Consider the following 21847-nt stretch of genomic DNA (forward strand, 5'->3'; position numbering starts at 1 on the left):
GAGTGCTCAAATCGCGCTGACTTTGAAAAGCTGTTGAATATAAAAGCTATTCTCATCAATAAATAATGAACGATGTTAATTGTTGGCTGGTATATAGTTCCTAACCCCTATAAGGGAAGTTTTGGCTGGGAGTTGCTATTTTCGTGATTCCCTTTCTAAGAGTTATAAGAGCGGGCCAACAAGGCGTGGTGGTGCGGGATGGTGTGTTCGTGTATGCGCAACGGGCCAGTGAACTGAAACAAATTAAATCTTAGTGAGATCTTGACATGCTACTTGCCATGAAAATATCAAGATTTGCACGAACTTGCAAGATCTTTGCATGGGTATCAAAAAACAAGATCGTACCAAGATCTTATCAAGAACTTTTTGACGTCTCTTATTTACAAATTTACGTTATTTCCCCCAAAAACTTTTGAGATGAAGCACAATTTTCTTTTAGAAAAGCCCTGAAGAACTGCTTTGGCTGTTGAATCAAACATTATGATAATAAAGTTTGATTTTTTAGCTTGATCAAGCGATGTGATAATTATCATAGAAGGTGTTGTACTTTTTAAGTATTTCCTCACTCATAATTTTTATCAGCCGTTCCTTTGTCTTCATCCTTTTTTTTGCTATTTTCCACCCTAGTCTAAAGATAGATTTACTAATTCAATTAGGACTACAAGAAAATATCAATAATTAATGGCACTTTTGTTGCAAATTGATAATTTTGTTTATGACTCTATTGATGATTAATTGGAAGCGGATATAATTTGTGCTTCGTTAAATTTATTGTTGCGCCCCCACTTTAGTGGGGAGGGGGGAACTATATACTCAACTGGGTTTTTTTTTGTTCAGTCAATTTTGGCCGATCGATATATTCATCGTACAGAACTGTGAGTGGTATCATTGAAAAGCCCGTCCGGCATAAAATACGGAATTAAAAAGATTTTTTCGATTTTCGTTAAAGTTTTGCGAACATTCGACTGTTTTTGTTCACATTTTCAGTAATTTTTGCTAAAATTTGGCACAATATCGCTAATATAATTCACAATAGGTTAAAATTTTTCACGCCAGAGTGTTGTTGTTACCGTTAGAGATAAAAGACCTTTGCTGAATTGTTTGATTGAAGTAATTTTTGGCTAAAATTTTTGATAAATCGCCAGACTTAGTGACCTAGAAACCTTTAAACAGACTCCCTAATCTCAAAAAGGCGCTAGTTGCAATTAGGCGCCGTATGAAAGTCTTCTGGAGTTAAAACTTTGCCGTTTTTTTGCAGATTTGACTCGATAATTATTCAAAATGCATCGTTGTTATTTTTTAATATTTGAAGAACTCCACTCAACAATTGGTCTAATTCGCAAACATTTGGAACACTTGGTCGGTTTGCTGGGCGCGCGACAAAATCAGGGAGAGGTTCGATAATATCATGGATTCTTAGAATCAGAGACTTTTTGGTTTTTATTTTGATGCTGCCTTTTTTCAAATTGTTTTGCTTTTGTTTTCTTAATGTTAATTACTGACAATATTTTATATTCGCGGCTCCGTTAATGACAGCTACAATTTACTTAAACTTGAGGCTGAATGTAGATACAGTTTGTTTTCAGAGAACCAAAGTTGTTATGGCTTTGAGGAAGAGTTTTAGTAAAATTTAACTGAATTCTTGTCTTTTGCATTCAAATGTTAATCTTTTGGCAGTGTGAATTTTAAGTTTTACCACTCAATGATCTAATTTTTGTTCTCAAGAGGTGCAGCTGAACCTTTTCTATTCATTCGGTTGTTATCTATTGTCTCCTATATTATTGAAAGTATTTGTTTTAAAGAAATTTCTGTGATTTTTTTGAACTTGTCAATTTTTTGTATTATGTTAGTCAACATTTTGCTTATTCTCAGGAAGTACATGTCACCCTTTCCTCATTATAGAATAAAAACTAATATTATGGCCGATTGTTTTAACAGAAGGTTTTCTTGCTTTTGGTACTACGAGTTTTCTTTCAAATTGTTCTGCTTTTTGTGCATAATTGCCAATTTTTGCTGTTGTTTTTGTTTCTTTTGTAAATTGTCACATTATTTTACAACCTAACTGAAAAAAGTTTTACAACATTTGAAACGGAACATATTTTTTGTTTTCATAACATATGGTTTGAAGGGCTGCGACAACGTTCTATTTCAGAAATTGGTAGAGTTTTTTTTATCTTGCCCGTTATTTGTTGTTAAATTTTGTCGTCATATGCCAAATATTGTGTAATTTAAGGTCTCAGTGGCCAATTGTAGATCAACAAATGATAATATTAGATATCGGTAGATAGCTAATGGTTATTTTGACTTTCGAATTAAATTAAATTTCTAAAAAAAAGTAATAGTATTCCTCAACTTATCACTTTTTGTTCTGGTTTGCGTTTTTTTCTTCGTATTTTACTATATTGTATCATTTTCGTAAATTAGCCTCATTATTTAGAGTTCTTTTGATGATTTATTGAATCAAACAATAATTTTTCTGTTGTTTAAACGTTTTAAATGATGTCTTCAGGGCTTAGGCATTTTTTTCAGCAGAATTTTGTAAAGTTTAGTTACTTTTCAGTTTTTGTGGTTCTTTTTGTTGACATTTTGTGATAGTCGTTTTTCAAAAAGACGTTATAATGATCAAAGGAGACGCAAATCAAGATGTTGTATTCTCGTGTTTAATGTCTTATAAATTTAATGGCTTCAAAACTGTGGTTTCGTAAAGTTGTTTGTGAAACTTATTAGTTCAGCTTGTATTTAATGTTATTCTATAGTCTTATTATTTAGTCTCATTAATAACAGTTGCGATTAGTTTTCGAAGTAGTTGCAAGACAAACTGTGTACTCTTTTAGTCGAAAACTTTTGTTGGCTATGAGTTTTGAAAGTACTTGTTTTTAAGAAAAAAAAGTGATAGATTTTTGAGATCTGCCAATTTTATTTCTGTTAAGTTGTAGTTAAGCATCTCTATATACAAATCACATCATTTATCTATTGAAATACAGTGTGCTCTTCATAAGGGTTTTATTTTCTTCAAATGGTCTTTCTTGGAACAACTAGTTTTCATAAAACCAATTTTCGTGATTTTTGTATATTTGCCCCGTTTTTGTTTTTTTTTCACAGTATCACAATAATGGGCGTCATTTGATTTACAATTGTTGTCACCTGCAGAAAATGCAAAAGAAGATTTTTATTTTTTTAGTGATCAGCTTTAAATTGATTGGGGGACCTCGTTTTCGTGCATAATTTTTCGTGCAAATTTTTCGTTTTTGCCTGTATTTGTCGTTCTTTTTGTAGTCGTATGACATATGCTGGATGATGAAAGGCCTCAGTTGCTCTCTATTGAAGTTTAAAAGACTCTCAATTTTTTCATTTGATGCGTAATGTTTCTGATCAGCTCGAATTTAGTTCTTTTTTTCAAAAAAGCAATGTTTTAATAAACTTTGCCCCTTTTTCACATTTCTAGTCGACTTGTTGCCAAGTCGCATTGAGGAAAAGTCCCATATTTTGTTCCAAAAAGTAGCGATTAGTCCTCTAGTATAAATTTTATCTGATGCCATTTTGATTTGTTATTAGTGGTTTTCAAAAAAATGGACAATGAGTTTTTTGGTCGTAATTAATATTTGTAACTATTTGATTTTTATTGCCGTCTTTTCTGGTAGTCATATTATTATAGCCACTGGTCTCATAGGCCCTCTAGAGTAGATTGTTTTTTCTCTTAGTAATTTGTTGAACGATATTTTGATATGTTAGTTTTTTTATTCTCTTCCTCATTTGGTAGACAATTAAGTGAAAAATGTAGATGAGCGGGGTCGGAACTTAATGTGCGAACGCACATTACCGAGCCGCCTTGTTCTTTTTGGTTACAATTACGCGTATTGTATAGTTTGCTTAATATTTTGATTAATTTTCTATTTTACCTATTTTTTCAAAACCGACTCGTTTTTCAAAACCGAATGGTCTAGTTTGACCTTATGTTATGTCCGCTGAGAAATTGTTAGTGGCTGCGGAAGAGCAAGTTTAGCGGATTTAATTTGCGGTACTCACGGTTTTTGTTACGTCGTCTGGCGCTCAATTTTATTAAAATTTTTTGGGGAAAATTTTTAAAAATCAAAACAGAAGTTTTTTTTACACTATCATGCAGCGCTCTTAACGTTCTTTTGTAAACTACGTCATTTGTTTTACTTATTACAAGTGCAATTTAAGTTAAACTGCCTAATGAATTTTGATCATAATTGACTCACTTTGCTCTACATGACATTTGCAAGTAAAACTAATTACAGTTGATGGAAATTTGACCGGCAAAGGACTAAATAAAAGCAGAACTGTAAAAGAAAAACAATTAGAAGTGAAGTGAAATGAGGAATTAAAAATTTGGTATATTAATTTTTTGATTTTGAATTGCTCGACTTTTAGTTGTTTTTATCGTCAATTAAGTTTTAAAAACTTTTTTTTTGTATTTTTTACAGTGTGCAGCTGTTCCAATAATTGGCTATGTGCTGGTGAAACATGAAAATTGATGAAATCTGGTTCATTTTTGAAGTGTATAATTTATGTACAAAATTCGCTAAAAAATAGTTGTTTTTGTAAATTTTTCGAGAACTATATAGGAAATGGGTTCAATTTGCTGTGTACGTAAAATTGAAAGTTTTAAAAGAAAACACTGTTTTAATCCACATTTTGTGTTCAGAGCAACATAATCAAGTACGGAAAAAGATAAGTACTTTAAATTATGCATCAAGAAAAAATTTATTAACAATACCCCCAATTGAAGCTGAAATCTTTCCATTATAAGCTGCCATAGGTAGCGTTGACTGGGTCCTCTCTATATTTATCCATGAACAAAGAGCGATATTTGACTCCAATTTTTTTTGAGTTTAAAAATTGGAAATTGGCATTTGAGGTTGTTACGCAAGAACAGACCTTTATTTTATAACACTTCTTTCAATTATTTTGAGTGAGCTTTATCTTTGCAGAAGATGACACCAGTTCTTTCATGTATATAGAAGTTGTTTTTTGGAAAATGAACTCCGTTTTTAACGTGAAAGGCAGAATTAGACCGTTAATATTTTCCGGTGTACAACGAACACCGATAGCCTAGTAACTGATTTGTTGGCAAAATGTTATTCTCGGTTTTTAGATCAGATGTTGAACAAAACTTGTTTCTATTGTAACCGGCTTTGACTGTTCAGCTCCAGTGTTTTTCCATTGATATTCGCAAAATTGAGTTTATAGTGCTAAGCGGAACAGCAAAGTAGTGCAAATGACTAGGAACAAAAGCATTTAGTAACACGCAAAATTTTCTCTTTGAATTGCATTTCGTAGACCATCTTAATGACTGACTTGATAGACATAGGATTCGACTTCAAGGCAATCAAATTGATAAGATGAAAATTTTGTTGACATGGTGTTGATTTTTTTCGTCGGATTTGTATAAGAAAACTACTGAAACCGTTCTTTCTATATTTTTCTACAAAGTGTGGTTTTTAAGTAAGAAAATGCTTCAAGTTTTGATAATTTTTAGAGAGTGATTCTTAGAAGTGCTGAAAATATTTCTTTTAAGCACAAGCAGCTCTGAAAACAAAACATTCAAGTTTTTCATCACATCGCTTGTATAATATATACGCATTCAGCTCATTTCCTCCAGAATTATCCGGTTATAACCGCTGACAACTCGACCCGGGAGTAGTATAAAAAAATGACTAGAACCTCAACGGGGGGGGGACGGACATTTTTGGAAGCCTGATTTTCTCGGCCCGACAACAACGGGGTGGGACAATTGAATTTTTTTTGAATTTGAATAAAATGTCCCCCCTATTTTTGAGGTTTTAGTCAGTTTTTTCGAAGATTTTAAGGGGCTATATTATTATTCCATTCGTCTAAATTTTCTTAGGCTAATTGAAACCAGTTCTAATTCTTTGCAAATTTTGCTAATTTCCCGCCATATTGTGCAGCGCTAGACAAATTCGCTTTAACTAGACCTTGTTTTACTACGTTAATTCAGTCACTTAGAAGCGCTATTGTTCGCCGCTGTAAATTTTAAGCGTGCATTTATCCGATTTTAGCAAAACCTAAACAGATTTTTAGCCAAAAATGTTCCAAAATTTCGGTTTTTTGTCCCCCCACTAGGTTTTTGCGGCAAGATCATAGAAAAATTTGCCGTCAGATCAAAAAGTCAAGATTATGGGAACTTAATAAAGGTTTTGGAGGGAACCAGGAAAGATTAATTTTTTAAACATTTTTGGCTCGAAAACAGTGATTCTGTTAATAAAAACATTGTCTGAAACAGGATACTTAGTATCTATACTCTCATTTTTCATCATTAATTTCTTCATACAGTTGGTAATCATTTAGTAGAATATTGAATTTTTGTCATCGTCTTGGGCTCCAGTAGCAATCAATTCTCGCGTGGATCGACACTTTTTAAAAATTGGCGAACTTCTTAGAAAATTTTGGTCTCTTGTAAACAAGATTTTACATTTTTTTCTCAATCATGTTTCAAGGGTCAATCTGTCGGAGTTATTATAAGATCACAGTGTGGAAGCAGAAGCGTTTTTTTTGTTTGGGGCATAAGAAAACTAATTTGATCATGTGTTTGATAATGTGCTTTTCCTCTACTAATCCTTATGAAAATTATTAGATTTTTAATCACAAAGTTCGCCAATTTTTTAAACATTGGAGTTCAAGTTTCGAGTAAAGAGGAACTTTACAACCAGTCATTGTATAACAGTTTATTTCCAATGGTTGAAGATCCGATTAGTTCAAGTAAGTTCCTTTTTAAAAATGAACTTTTTCTCCGTTACGCGCCTGGTTATTAATTAAAAAAGAAAAAAATCTTTTAGTCCTTGAACAGGGCTCAACCCTAGCTATATTATTTCGGATCTCTTTCTGTTTCCAGATTGGTGTATTTTACGTAACATACTTTGATGGGACCCCTAAATTAGTTGAAACTTCTATTATTAGGACCCAAGTGTTCGATGAAATCGAATTTAGTTTTTTTGATGGAACAGAAATGGGGTTGAGGGAGTTGGTCCAAAAATTGATTGACGAAAAGTCGAGTTATCAACATTCAAAACAACTACCAAAGCATAATTGACAATTTGGTCGAGTTGCAATCGTTTGTCTTATAGTTTACTTGATTTCTATGTTAGCTGATGTTTCATGAATTTTTAATCCAAGACAAGGCCTGTAAATATAAACGGATAATTTGTCTTATGAAAACGATGTGAAATTTATTTTTTTTTAGCAAAACGATCGAGAACGATCAAGAATCTGAACAAAATTGTCTTTTGCGTCAACCGAAGCAGTGTTTTTGATTTTGATATCTGCCATTGTTGAAAATGCCCGCTCAGTGAAAAATTTCAAGTCGAGGGTTGAGTTGTTTGCGGCCAAGGGAACGGAAACCTGATCATCTACCTCCGCAACAATTGAGTAAGAAAAATCTTTTTTAGTAGACCGGATATATGGGTAGGAACTATTTTTCAAAAATCCGGTTCTACTGATTTTTATAGGGTGTAAAATGAATAAGATAAGCCCTGTATGTATGGCAGCGGAAAAGCTGACTTAATAGGTCCTCTGCGACACAAATTTTGTAATTTTGTTGCAAAACGAACTTTTAAGCATTCTGATATGTGCAGGAAGAACTGTGTTCTGTCACATGCCGTGGCAGATCAACCCCTCCTGGTACGTCAGTGTCCCTCCCTATCACATGACCTCACTCACTACACACAAGAAATTTTTAGCCCAAAAAGGGGGGATGGTACAAATTTAACTTTTTAAAAAAGTCAATTGGGCCATATAAGCCCGGCCTCAAGTGGTTTGTGGACAATATAGGTACAAATACAGGATGAGACAAGACTTTTTAGTTTTGTTTTGGTTCTTCAGTCCTCTTCGCTATTAATTTCTATGATTCTTGCTCGTCTTCTCTTTTCGGTAGGTGGTTGATCTTGCAGATGTTGTTGATCAATTGTTACTGGGAGGTTGGCTGGCGGTTGTTCATCAATTGTGATTGGAGGTTGGGTGCTGCTATCTGAATCTTCTATCGCTTGACTTAGAATAAACCCATCGCAAGCTGCGTCCGTAGAAGAACCACTGTCCAAAAACTCTGACAAATTGTCAAAATCTACCAAATTTTGATTCAATTCGTCCTCGCTATAATTTCGCTGGTGAAAACCTGGGTCGGGAATTGAGTTGAAACTTGTGTTTAGAATGCTATTAGTTTGTGGAACGTTTGCTGACTGTTGCGTTTGACGTTTGTTTTTTTGCTGGTTTCTGTTTTTTACCTGCTGCGAGCTATCCTGCGCATGCTGCCCGCTTTCCTGCGCCCGCTGCCCGCTTTCCTGCGCATGCCGCCCGCTTTCCTGCGCCCGCTGCCCGCTTTCGTGCGCATGCTGCCCACTTTCTTGCGCCCGCTGCCCGCTTTCCTGCGCCCGCTGCCCGCTTTCCTGCGCCTGCTGCCCGCTTTCCTGCTCGCTTTCGCCCAAGTCATCGGCGCCCCAATCGGGTTCATTCATTATTGATTTGAAGAACATATCCTCTCTTATTGAACGATGACCATAGGGCAGCATGGAAACTTGGTCATTCATAATAAATCGTTTTTCATTGTAGCCTGACAAAGATTTCTTGTTGACAACAATTGTGTGTAGCCTGTGGTTGGTTGAAGCTATTCTCGTGTTGAGCAGACGCACCACCTCACCGCCCAAAAGAATTTGCTTGTACAATTCATGCGTCATGCTGCGACGTGCATCTTTTGTGACCCCTTTTGCTGACTGTTTGGTGCAACCTGAAAAAAACTTGGTTTATTTCAAATTCATTCCATTGTTGCCATACCCAAACAAACTTTATTTGCTAGAATGTTTTGCATATGCCTGTTTGTTTTGATTACTTGTGTTTGTATGACGGGGGGGGGGGTAGTGAAAAAGATATATACTAGCCTTCAGCGAGCTTGATTGAATACAGCTTTGGCTTGAGTCCACAAAACTCAGCAATTGGCCGGCTTCCCATCTCATCTTTGAATTTAAGAGTGACACGTGCATTGTCCCTGCTATACAGGGGATGTTCTGGTGGAAAGTTTGAGAAATCGGACTGTTCAGCGACCGACTTTTTCCGTTGTATTTCTGCAAAGAAGTCTCTTAAACGCACTTCATATAAGAAAGAGTCCGTGTCTGAATAAAGCAAATTGCAGTCAAACTTTTTCTTCATGACTTTGTAGTGAAACTCGAACATGAACTTCTTCGCCAAATACAATATACAGGCACCCACTATGGTTGGTTTGTCCCAAAGTATTTCTGATTGCTGAAGGCATAGGGTGACAAGATCTTCACTAATAATTTTTGATGATTGGTACTCGGGCTTGTCTGTCCACTTTAGCGTTTCCTCTTCCGTGCGGGTTATCCTGACTTTCATTCAGTTTCGCTTTCCCTAACAAGTTTTTCCAAACAGTGAGTTAACCATCAATTTGAAAAAATCCTCCTCAAAATTATTCTTCGCTTGCTTTCGCTTTTCCGTGTTCAGTTGTACGTACGGTGCCAGCCACTTTTGCTGTTTGAACTAAAGCACTCTATGAAGCTTGGTCACTACCAATCCTAGTTAAACATAGTTTGTGGGTTTGATAGTGCAGAGTGTAGTTCTGTTTATCGAACAACGTCTGAATGAGCTTTTTCACCTGCGGGGGTTTTTTAATTTGCATGTCGGCCAACAAGCTGCTTTGATACTCACTGAGCCAGCATTGATCAATCGCTTCTTTTGTGGGCGCCAAAAGAAAATCAGAGTGTAGATCGTGCAGGCTGTCGGGATAACTGAAATCGACTTCAGCTAGGTATCCAACCTCATCATCATCGGGCGTATTCAATATTCGACGCAAAATTTCCTGGGCTTCCTCATCGGTCCATTCACCTTTGTCAAACATTTCGAAATCATGGAGGGATAGGGGGAATTTTTCCATGATTCCTCTATAGAGATTATTGTCATCGATCCTTATTATGAATGAGGAAATGTTCTTCGGTTTGTAGTCCGAAAGAAACTTGTTATTTGCGCGACAGAGCCGCTTGTTGTAAACCGAGCTCACGCCTCCTCTTATAAGACTTTCTACCATGTCGAGGTGTTCCCTTTCTGTTAGAAGATGTAGCTGAGGGTTGCATATTTTGAGCATTGCATCTCCTGACAAATTGGAAGCCGTGTAATACTGGCAGCAGTCGAGCCCATATGTATCATAGCACACTTTTCTAAAGCAGAGTACTACTGCAGCGAGGAGAAACACATCTGTTGTCAAATACAAGTTTTAGTAGTCACCAATGTTTTGGCACTTGAATAAATTGAACATTTCGAGGGCTCGCTTGCATTCATCTTCACTCACTGTTACCTCGTACTGCTGCAAACTGTTTGTCCATTTCTCGAGAGGGGGAAGCTGGGCCTCTTGCAATTTTTCAAAGCTATCGACGAAGCAATAAGGGAACGAGCCTTTTTGTTTTAGCAAATTAACCGATGTTGTGGGCCACGCTTGAAAATGTTGTTCCAATAAGGTGAATTGATCAGATGGCAGTTTCTGTACCAACTTGTCGAGCGATGCATTCATGAACTTAAATGAGTCCAATAGTCTGATATACTCATACTGGCTTGTCCAAACACCTTTCTTCTTTTGTGTTGTTTTCATATGCACTCCAATTTGCAATGAGATGAATTCTCACTCGTGCTTGGTGCAACTGAAATTGTGTTTTTGTCATTCAGACTTTGTAGTGCTAATACTACGTGATGAAGATCATAGTTTGCCAAGTTGTGCGCAAATAGGGGGGTGAAGTTTAGAGTTTTGCGTTTCAATTTGCACTGCGCATGTGCCGATCTCAAAAATTTTCCTGTGAAATGGCAGTGGTCTAGAACAGTGGGATCTTGTGAGGATGTATTCAATTCAGTTTCACAAATCCAACACAAACTAGCTTGATCTTTAGTGATTGTTGGCTCGCCGGAAAAGTTTTTGTTTTGTTGTTTCACGTCATATATATCCCTAGCAATTTGTTCAAGTGACTTAACATATTCAACCATGACATTCGGACCACATTTGAGATCGAAGTAGAATGGCTATGTTTCGTTTAAAGCAACGAAGAGCAAAGCATAACTACATGGCTTGTGTTCCTCCAATGCTCTAATAACTGAGTTTTTTTGTGTATTGATGGTGTTAGCAACTGGTTCAATTATTGACTCCAGATCAAAAAATCCAACTATTGGCGCAAACCATCGGGCTTGAACATTTTTGAATTCAAAGTTTTGCTGTTCGGCTTTCGGCATTTTAATTATTGCTTGCGTGTTTTGATGGCATATTTCTTCATGTCTCTCATATCGATCCAATGAGGTGCTGATGTGGAAACAGTTACAACACAAATGGTTGTCAATGCGCTGGTGTTTTCCAAGATATTTATGAATAAGTGCCTTGATATTTGTGATCTGGTTATAGTGATGCATTGATCCATCACTAAGCAAGAGCAGATCCAGATTGAAATTGTAGTTTTTATTATTTGATATGCAGAAAGGAATCAGTTTCTTGTCCGAGTGTCGAAAAACTTTAACGCGTACCAAGTTCAGCATTTCAAATTTTTCCATCTGGTGAAAAGCCATGGGCATCATGAATTCACCAGCCGCTTGTTTTGCTCCTGGATTTTCCGAACTATACATTATTGGATTTGTTTTTTGTCTCCATGAAGCATTGGCGGGTATCAACAGGGGTCCGAATGTGTTATGGTACTGAGCTGTATAGCAGTAGAGAAAACATTTCTCGTCTTGTCGGTTTCGAATGTTCAACAGGTACTGACATTTTGCTAGCTCCGTAGGCAGAGCTAAATATGAAGAAGCAGCAATTGGTTTTGACCTGGCGAGCCTCAATTCAATGTTTTCAATGCTATCTACTGTCCAGCCGCTACCATGAGATGCAAAGTTGTTCAAGGCAAGCAGCATTTGTTCAACCATTCCAGCGAAACAAGATTTACTCAAACCTGTGGAGTCGACCCGCTGCATTTTTGGGTTGATGTATATTTTAATGGGATCTGGCTGGCTGCTAACATCTCATCGCTCGATGGTTTTGTGAGCTGTACCAGTGCACTAAATAACAGTTGAGTTGAACAATGTTTTCAATCTCATCACGTTTGCTACGCATGAAACTTAGCAAGTCTATTTCATGTTCTCCCACTGGTATGTCATATGTTTTCAAAACACCGCCGAAAGCTTGCTCGGACGGAAGAATTCCAGAACTTGGGTTGTTTTCGAGATCAGCGTTCCATACCGACTGTCCATGATTTTTATTCATGTGCTCCATGTACTTGAGGTTGTCTACTAAGAACTTGTTGCAGTACAGACAGTAGCGGGGATGTTTTGAGTTGTGTTGCTGTATCATATGTGTTTCGAGTTCTCTGACTTTCTCGTGAGCAAACGCACATTCATCGCACTCGAATCGGTTGATTTGGACGTATTGTTTATGAATTGTTTGCATATGACCTCTGAGGCTGCGCCTTTCTACGAGTTTTTCGTGACAAATTGTACACGTTTCAGCATTCATTATGAACGGTAAATTTAGAAAGAGAGAAGGAATAGGAACGCAAAAAAAGGAAAATAAAATTACGAAAAGGAATTGAAAATAGTTGAAGTTTTTCAATCAAGTGAACTTCAGGTTAAAGCAAAAAGCAAATGTAAGAATTCTATTGTCGGGCAAACTGTTATTTAAACTTGTTTCATCCAATCAGAGTGCGCGTCTTTTTTGTTTGTTTTTATAACAGAAAGCTACTGCTCCGCAAACAGCAGTAGAGGGGAACACATCGCGCAGACTGTTGTGTAAACAAGACATAGATTTATATGCTCAACGGTTTTTCTACTTTTTGTTTGTTTAAAACAGATGATAATGAGTTCACAGTTTTACATCTTATTTGTCTACCCTAATTTTGGTACGGTGTACGACTATCTGATAAAAAATGTTTATTGATTGTTTACTGTGATTTCACTACAATCCAAGCTTCAGCTGGGTTTATTTCAACTCAGTCTCATTTTGCTTATTTGTTTAAAACAGTGTTTCGCATACTTGTTTGTTCAATGTCTGAGTTTTTCAGCATACAATTATCTGATGAAAATTGTTTATTGATTGTTTGCCGTGATTTTTGAAAAATCTATGATTCAGTTGGGTTTAATTCAACACAGTCCACTTTCGCTTATTTGTTTAAAACATTGTTTTGCGTACTTGTTTGTTCGATGTCTGAAATTTTCAGCAGCGCTTAATTCTGTCTCAAATGTTTGTCTAGTGCTAAGATGAATCTTTACTTAAAGTTGAATTAAGAACTGGTTTCAAGATGTTAACAAAGTTATCATGCTTAAACATTGTGAAAAGCAACAAATAAAATATGTACAATGAGTTTAATGAGTTTTGTTGTATTTTAGAGTCGAGATAAATTGGTGAACGTCTTGACGGGGCATAACATTGGCTCAATGGAGGTGTTTCATCGATGCTGACAACATCAGAAAAATTGTTTGCAAGCAAAGGGAGGCTTTCCGGGGTTTTTCTTTCTTCACTTGGCGACTGACCAAAATTCCAAAAACCAGATATTTGCTCAACTTCTTCTAGCTGCCCCAATTGATTCTCCCAAATTTCAATGCAGTCATGATCGTAGTCTGCAAAAAAATTTTCTTGTTCGCTTTGTCAATTTTTTCACATCCTGCTTTTTTGTTTGAATGGGAGTAATACATCCATAATATCGATGAGCATATGGAGGCTCTTCTTGTCTTGGTGATTTTTCTGGCGTTTTTGTAAGATGAAATAAATCGTTTTGTTTTGTGTATTCAAATATTGGTTCAATGTAATTAACTGGAACTATAAAGCTGTATTTTGTGAGCCATAATTCTGTCTTATCATCAAAGCTTTCCTTTACAAGGACAATATTTTTGAAGTTGTGACACATTCGCACAAGGGTCAGAGTGCCTCGCTCACTTGTCTTTGCAATTTCTAAATTTTCAGCAGCCATATTGCAGGTGATAGACAAACAATTGAGATGTTTTTTGATCTGATTTTACGGATTTAAGCGGTAACAAGGCAAACAGTTTTTTTTGTAAGGAAAGTTTTATAAAGACTTAACAGCACCGAGTCTAGAACCAATTCTAGTAACAAGAGAAATGAAAACTTGTTTTTATATGGTATGGAACTGAATGGAAAAGCAGGATGAAAGCAAATTCTAGAAGAAGGTTAAGTAGCAAAAGACTTGCAGTAATATAATAAGGTGCCAAAGAACTAAAGAATTTTCACAAAACATATATTGAACAACAAGAAAGAAAAATGGCGGAAAGATTGAAAAAATTGTTGGAGACCGATGTGTTTATTTGACTTAATCATTTCATCATTATTCCGTCACGTCTATAAATAGAATTATGTCTTATTGACCTATGTTGAATTGGGGTGCTCTCAGGAAATATAAATAGACTCGAGGAGGCGAGCTAATTTATCCATTGCTAATGAAAATTTGTCAGTTTTTAGATTTAAAGGTCGGGACTTGTAAAACTGTTTTCTGCTATGGCCTTTATAATGCTTGGCCCGGCGATGTTGAATTAGTGAATGGAAATTTTTAAATTGCCTTGGACAATTGTGACATTGAATGGGTCTTGATTCAGCAGGGTATGTTTTTTTCGATCTTTTGAATTTCATATTTCGTATAAACATCTAACTAATATGAAGAAGTATAAATTTGTTTACACGCGTAGGGAGGGGGGATTGATTTGTTCAGCTGTTATCTTGTCTAGACATGTTTGCGTGGGGTTTGAAATTGTTCACATTCCAATAAACGGTAATGTATTAGTCATTTATCATTTCAGATTACTTTGATACAGTTTGTCTCAATATGCAGCATTATGAGTAATGTTTTATCTAAGGATGCTGAGTACAGCGACTTTCATTTGGATCTCTCGCTCAATGAAAAACGGCTTGTTAGGGCTGCTGTTAAGACTTATCATGCCACTGGCACCTACTTATCCTTGAAATTGTTCAAACGTGATTGTGAACAGGTCGATTGGGATTTCAATCAAAAAATTACACTTTTGGCGCGAGAGTTTCGGTTGCTATGTCAGAACATAGAAAACTAGAGCAAATGCTTGATCAACCAGTTGGGTTGTTCGACTCTCTTCTGAAACCGGATTCAATTGATGACTCAAAACGTCCACGAAATGCTTTCAACGTTTGTTCATTAGCTTTTTCTTTTTTGTTCGTTATGGTTGAGGCAATGTATGAGAACAGTCCTGAATATTTCAAGAAATTTCAAAAACGTTTCAAGTACAATATTTGTGAGACGGAACCAAAACTTGAAAACACAACAATTGAAAATTATGCATATGGTTATCATTCATCTGCAACAGTTATCGAAGGTTGCACATTTGGCTCCAATCAATACCATGTTATGTATGAACTTGGTTCTCAGGATGATAATACATTCGATTCTCTTTATGTACCTGCGATGATACCGTGTCTCGTTAACTGTTTCAAATTATTTATTGAGCCAACGCAAAAAGACTTTGTTAAACGTGGTGCAATAATTTCACGACTACATGTTGCTGTTGAGTACCTTTCAAAATGAACTTATTCTTCAGTTACCAAGAACCAGAAACAACTTCCAGCACCCTTGAGTGAGGCAACAGCGAAATCTATTAGTACTTTTACGGCAAACAAACGTTCTTCTACAGTCCCTGATGTAACTATGAAACGATTTTGCCAGCTTATGCTAGGTGAACACTCGTCAACTCTTTATCAGATAATGGATATTCTGCTTAGTGGCCACGGGAGTTTTGTGCGAGAAACCTCAAACTCTTTCATAACTTTTCAGTTTTGTAAAAGGTGATACTCAAAAAATGTTGTTGTTGTTTCAAAATTAAATTAACTTTTACTTCATATGTTTTACAAAAGCTAGCAACTCTAATTCATTTACATCAGGTATGAATGGAAATTTCTCACTATAAAAGTAATGAACAATATATATGCAAAATAAACCAGAAAGCTGGGAGTCTGAGGATTGCAATGGAGACTGAATGTCTCTTCTATGTTCCATGATATCCATCATTATCTTCAAGTCTTTACACTGTTGTAAACGGTCGAAAATATCCTTGTAGGTAGTCAAGGGTAGAGCCAATGGATCCGCAAAATATATTATGGGGTATGCATATCGTTTAGCTAGCACTACCCAGTGGGTTCCAATTTTGTTGGATCGTGATGCATTAACAAAAATAAATGTAATGGTTTGCAAGTTCAGAGGATAATTATCAGCGGCATAAACCCCTCTGAATTTGAATTTGAGGTGTTTACACTTTTTCACTTGAAGATGAATTTGGTCTTCGTCCATTAGTATGTGATCATGGGAAGAGCGTTTTTAGATGCGTTTCTTGCAGAGTCAATGTAGATTGTAGATGCTTTTTCCCCAAGAAAAAATATTTCAACGTTATGAGCTAACGCTGCATCGAACTTGAGTTCGACAGACAATGATGAATTTTTGAGCTCTGGATGAATAAAGTCATGAGTTGCCTCATAAAGTCCTGAGTGCTGGTCAGATCAAATACCATTATATAATGGTTTGCGAACTCACTCAGAGGTATTCGTTGGCCATTTTCTACATAAGCTAAGGCACAACTGCTTATTGAATTGTAGTACAACCTTTTGTTGTAAGTTGTTGACGTTGGAGTTCCAGCCGTTGCAAAACCATTTCGATAAATGGTTATCTCTCTTAAACCAAATTTTTGATAATGGAATGTATTAGCGGTGTTGGTACCGATAAATGCTGTACCAACGCATAATGCAACAATGACTCTTCTGATTGGCTCATTAGTGAAAATATCCCTATGATTCCAGCTTTGTTGGCCTGTTGTAGCCAAGAATGTTTTGGTAATTACTTCATTGTATCGATAAATTGCCGGTGTTTTCAATAATGTCTTCTCAATTGCACCTACAACATTATCTGACACCGTCATCTTCCTGATAAATAAATTAGCCTCATCTATTTTAACCTTGTAGTGTTTCGCTGCGTCTTCGCTGATGACGGCAAAGTCGTCTTGAGATCTTCTCATTGAAATGCGTAACGTAACTCCACTAACCAAATGTTTCTCACATGAAAAGAAATCAACCGCCAACTCTCCATATAATGTTATGCGTGCGGATTGTCGCACTGTTCTTTTTCTTATATCTGATATTGCTGCTGGAAAAGTGCCGGGGTTGTCTTCATACTCGTAACCCTGACATTTCAGCCAGGTTTTCTTTGCGTCTGTCCCATGAGAGAATTCAGTTTCTATGAAACTTTTGTTTGCATAGTGTCCTTTAGCTGTTGAAATTTTGATACCATTTGCAGAAACAGTACAGTCGGCGAAAAGTGAAAGAAGGATATTATTAGCAAAATATGGAAGATCACTGGCATTAGCGTCACCAGTTGTGTAGCGCAAATCCGTTCCATCTGTTTGAAGTATTCGACACTTGATCTCCAGGTAAATTTTTTGCAAGTCAATAAAATTGTTGCGATCACCAACAACTTCAAATTCCAATGATGATCCTGAAGGCGAATAAAGCGGTCTTGTTTTGTGCTCGAATTATTGATCAAATGTTACCAGCAAAGGTGGTTTTTCAAATAAGTCTCAAGAACTGTGAGTGGCTTCAGATGGTATTACAATATTAGTTCGCATTTTTCACTCGCGAGAAAAAATCCAGACGACTCCTTTTTAGACGGGTTTTTTGAGAAATGATTCTTCTGGTTGAGATTTTTTATTTTTGGTTTGAGCGAGGTCTCGTGTATTGTCGTCTTTTTCGTCTAATTATTTTACGACCTGATGCAATACGTGATTGAAGAGATCGACCTATTTGTTTGCGAGCTATTTTGGCTACTGTACTTTTCAGTGCTTGTTTTGCTGATTTTTTTTTGGTTGCAACTTCTACTAACTCTGGTGCTCCTTGAACCAATAAATCACGACCAATCTTTTTTGCTGCGGGTCAGAGAAATTTGCGTGCTAATGGCAGAGCAACTCTTCCAATACCTGCAGCCAGGGCTCTAAAACCGCTGCCTCTTTGTCTATAGTGTCCGGAAAAATGCGGCATTGATTGAGATGCTTGATTGCTGTAGTATGCCTCCATATCAAATAAATTTTTGAAATTTTAAACTGACTATAACTTTTTCCGTGCCAGTGAAAGGAATTAGTTTTCCAGTTTCATTTCTCAACTCTACCTGGATGTTTTGAATATTGTTTGATAATATTGGCTTGTAATCCAAATTTGTGTAGGACTTGTGGTGTATGGGTGTCATTGTGTTTATGCTACCGTTTCTCAATCGTCTTTCAGACTCAATGATTTTTATTACCGGAGCTCTCACATCACCAACGTTCTGATGTTCAATTATATCAATGTATACAAGTATTAACTGTGATCCACAAGTAATATCAACTGGAAAATCTCCAACATGTCGGTTCAAAGAGTTGCCTGCATTTTCTGACTTGTAACCAATATGAATAAAACCATGATTCGAAATATCTCTTATTCCTTTAAAACCAAGAATACTGGGTACTTTTTCATCTTCGAATGACAAACCTTCGTTAGGTCCAAATTTCAAAACCAACTTTTGCGTTACAGTGTCAAAATCATAGTCAAACTGTTTCAATTGAGCGATTCGAAAAATTTCTTCCAGAAGCTCTTCTGAACTGTTGTATATACCTTTGCGAATTCTTCGAAGTTGTCCGGTGCGGTTATGTGAAGCATCAAGTTCAGCGCCAGAACTGACATACGCAACTATTTCAGCTGAGTTTACATTATTGATGTTTGATGAAAATGATATTGAAGCAAGGGCAACTTGCCAATCTCCATCTAACTGTAACGGTTGGGCAAGTTGGTTTCGGAACTTGGCCATAGTATTATTGTTAAAAATTCCCATTGATGCATTCGATATCAAATTAATAGTAAATTTTATATTAATACTCATGTTTAGTCTTCGACAGGAATGACGTTCACTTGGACTAATTCTGGTTCATAAAATTTACCTTCAATTATAACGTTGTTTGCGTCTATAAGATAGTATGTTGGTGGACTGAGGGAGGCAACCTTGAATACTGTGAAGACTTCGTCTGTGTAATTTTGTTAATAAACTTTTCTAAATATTTCGTCTGGCTTTGCAATCCGAACCAGATCTCCTTCTTCGTATTTCGGCTTGTACTTTTTTGTGCTAATTGCTAGGGATATTAGAAACGGTTCATGTTTTTTAGAAGTTTTATTAGGTGCAAGCTTTAGTTTTGTAACACGATTAACACGACTGTTTATAGTATTTGCAAACTGGGGCAATTCCTTAATATAAGTCCAAGTCCAATTTTCCTCCAGGTATTTGTGAATAATGTTTTTGAGCGATCGAATATTCCTCTAAGCAAATGCCGATTTGGTTTCGTTTTCTGTTGTATATAAATGAATCTCCTTCTTTTCAAAAAATGTTTTGAATTCACCTTTAAACTCGGATCCCTTGTCTGTCTAAACCCTTTCTGGCTTTTTCTGCTTTATCATTTTTTTGAACGCTTCAACAGCATCTTTTGCATTGAAAGCTTTCATTGGTTGCACGCGTAGGTATCGCGATAAAACATCAACAGCCACCAGTAAATATTTGACTCCATTGTTGTGTTGGGCAATTTCATCCATATACGCCACATCGACAGACCAGATTTCGTTTATTCTGTATGCAACAGCTTTTAGTCTCGGAAAAGTTTTTCTGAATTGTTTGTATTTTGTGTATGGGGCTTTCGACTGAAGGTATTGAACCACTTTGGATCTTGGTAAACCACTGGCTTTCTTCAAATTAGCAATGCTACCAAAAGCTACACCACCTTTTGTGTATAATTTGTTCAATTGTTTAACGTGAGAGGAAGTAATTTGTCCACGAGCTAGACGGTTGGATTTCGTCTTTTGCATCTTCAAAGCTTCCTTCATCGTCGCCAGAAGCTTTTGATTCTTCTGTTCTCGAGAGTCCTAATTCTTCGTTTTCTGGTTCATCCTCAAACAACTGTATTTTTTCGTTTAGTTATAAGGCAAGAAATTTTGCGTATGTATTACAAGTTAAATGTGAACTGATATCTAGAAAGGTCAGGACTTTGTAATGTTCAAGTGAAAGCTTAGATGTTGTTTGTTGTAGATCGTAAAGAAAATCTGCGGCAAGAATTCCCGTGCTTGACATATTAACCATTAGTCTTGATGTCTGATCCAGCGATAGAGATTCTGACTCTTCTCTTTTTTCCAATATTATGCTCGCTTTTTCAAATTTTTTTCTGTCAAGGTGTTTAATATCTCTCAAAACTCGCTCCCTGGAAACTTTTGTATCAATTTTGTCATCTCTAGTCTCATTCAACTCATCTTTGATATTCTCCAAAATATTATCGGTCTGCTGTTGCGTGTCTTGTTGCGTGGTAGAAGGTGCTGGTGGAGACTTGCTTCTTTGCAACAGTGATATTTGTTTTGCTTTCTCTTGGACATTTTTATTGTTGAGAAATTGAGCAATTTGAGGTTGTTCATTCGCATACATTTGACGAGGAATTAGCACAAACTCTTCAGTGTGCATTTTGCTCCAGAAAAGCAATACAAGGTAACGCGATCAGTTTAATTAGACGGATTCCAGAATCTGATCGAAAAATTTTGATTCTCTCACTTTTTTCAACTCGCCTGTCTGCAAGTTTACGTAGTGGTTTCTCGAATTTTTTTAATTCAACTTTTTTGATTGGTACAACTCCAGAGAGTACGTTCATCACACAGTCACTCAAGAACCAAATGATTTCGCCCTGTTGTAATGTTTTTATTTGAGCGGTTTCCTCATTCCTCTTATTTGCCCATTGCTTGAGCATAAGCAAATATTTCTTTTTCATTTGTAATTGTTGTAATGACTGCTTCAGGGGACGAAATGTAGAAAATAGAAGGATCCGGTCCAATTAATTGCGATGAAAAACGTTAACCCTGACTGGTTTTTGGGTCGAGATCAATCATCAAATGTCCAAAGGGCTCCGCAGTTGCTAGTTTGTATGCTTCTCTTATCAGTTGGAGACAATTCAACTGTTTTCCAAGATATTCAATTTGTTGAATGTCAGGAAGCGACTGGAATAATAATATGTGTGTTGTATTCAGATCAATGGTTCTTGACTATTTGCTTTGATTGAACAAATTATGCTTGACGTATATAACATGTAATTTGCGATGACGTCCTGAGGTAGCTATTTTTACAAATTCTTTATCGTTGAAGATTTTTTCACATGAATTGTCATAGATAAGCAGACAAAGTGATAGATTTTTTGTTATATCAAAGCCTGAGTATTTTAGAAACTCAATCCCTGGTATAACTCGTTGCATATCTTTGAAAAGTGGTTGGTACTCTTTGTAAAAATAATAAATTTTTTCAAAGCGTGGATGAAAGGTCGAACCTTTTAGCGTTCGAAACAAGAGTTCTGTTTTACCACAACCACTTGGTCCTACAATTGACATGAATACCCTGTCATGTGTAAGAATAACTTTGTTCATAGTTTGGGATTAGGTAAAATGTAACCAACTAAACTCGATAAGAGAGCAATCCAAATTGATTTCTCTTCACAGCTTTCTGATAATAGAAAGAGCATAGAAAAGCAAAGAAGGATCATTAAGACAATGATACTAACTTGAACAAAAAATATTACTTCGGACCTTGGCACTGTTGAATTTGAACAACAACGCCATGTGGGCCTCTCCTTGTTGTTTACATCGAAGACTAAATTACTGATACCGGTGTCAACCTCGTCTCTTTGATTCAATGGAGAAAAATAATTAATTGATAAGTGAATTGAAACAAAAATGATATAAATTGTTAAATTTTTGAATTATTCACTGGGCAACTGTTTC

The 21847-nt window shown here is 36.2% G+C and overlaps 1 protein-coding gene across 1 annotated transcript in view; it reads left to right on the forward strand.

Annotated features, from left to right (window-relative positions):
* Positions 1-21847, forward strand: part of LOC142334671 (uncharacterized) — a 64591-nt gene that overhangs the window by 20774 nt on the left and 21970 nt on the right.

The sequence above is a fragment of the Convolutriloba macropyga genome, chromosome 2 (assembly GCF_964194025.1).
Source record: "Convolutriloba macropyga chromosome 2, txConMacr16.3, whole genome shotgun sequence".
In the NCBI taxonomy this organism is placed as follows: Eukaryota; Metazoa; Xenacoelomorpha; order Acoela; family Convolutidae; genus Convolutriloba; species Convolutriloba macropyga.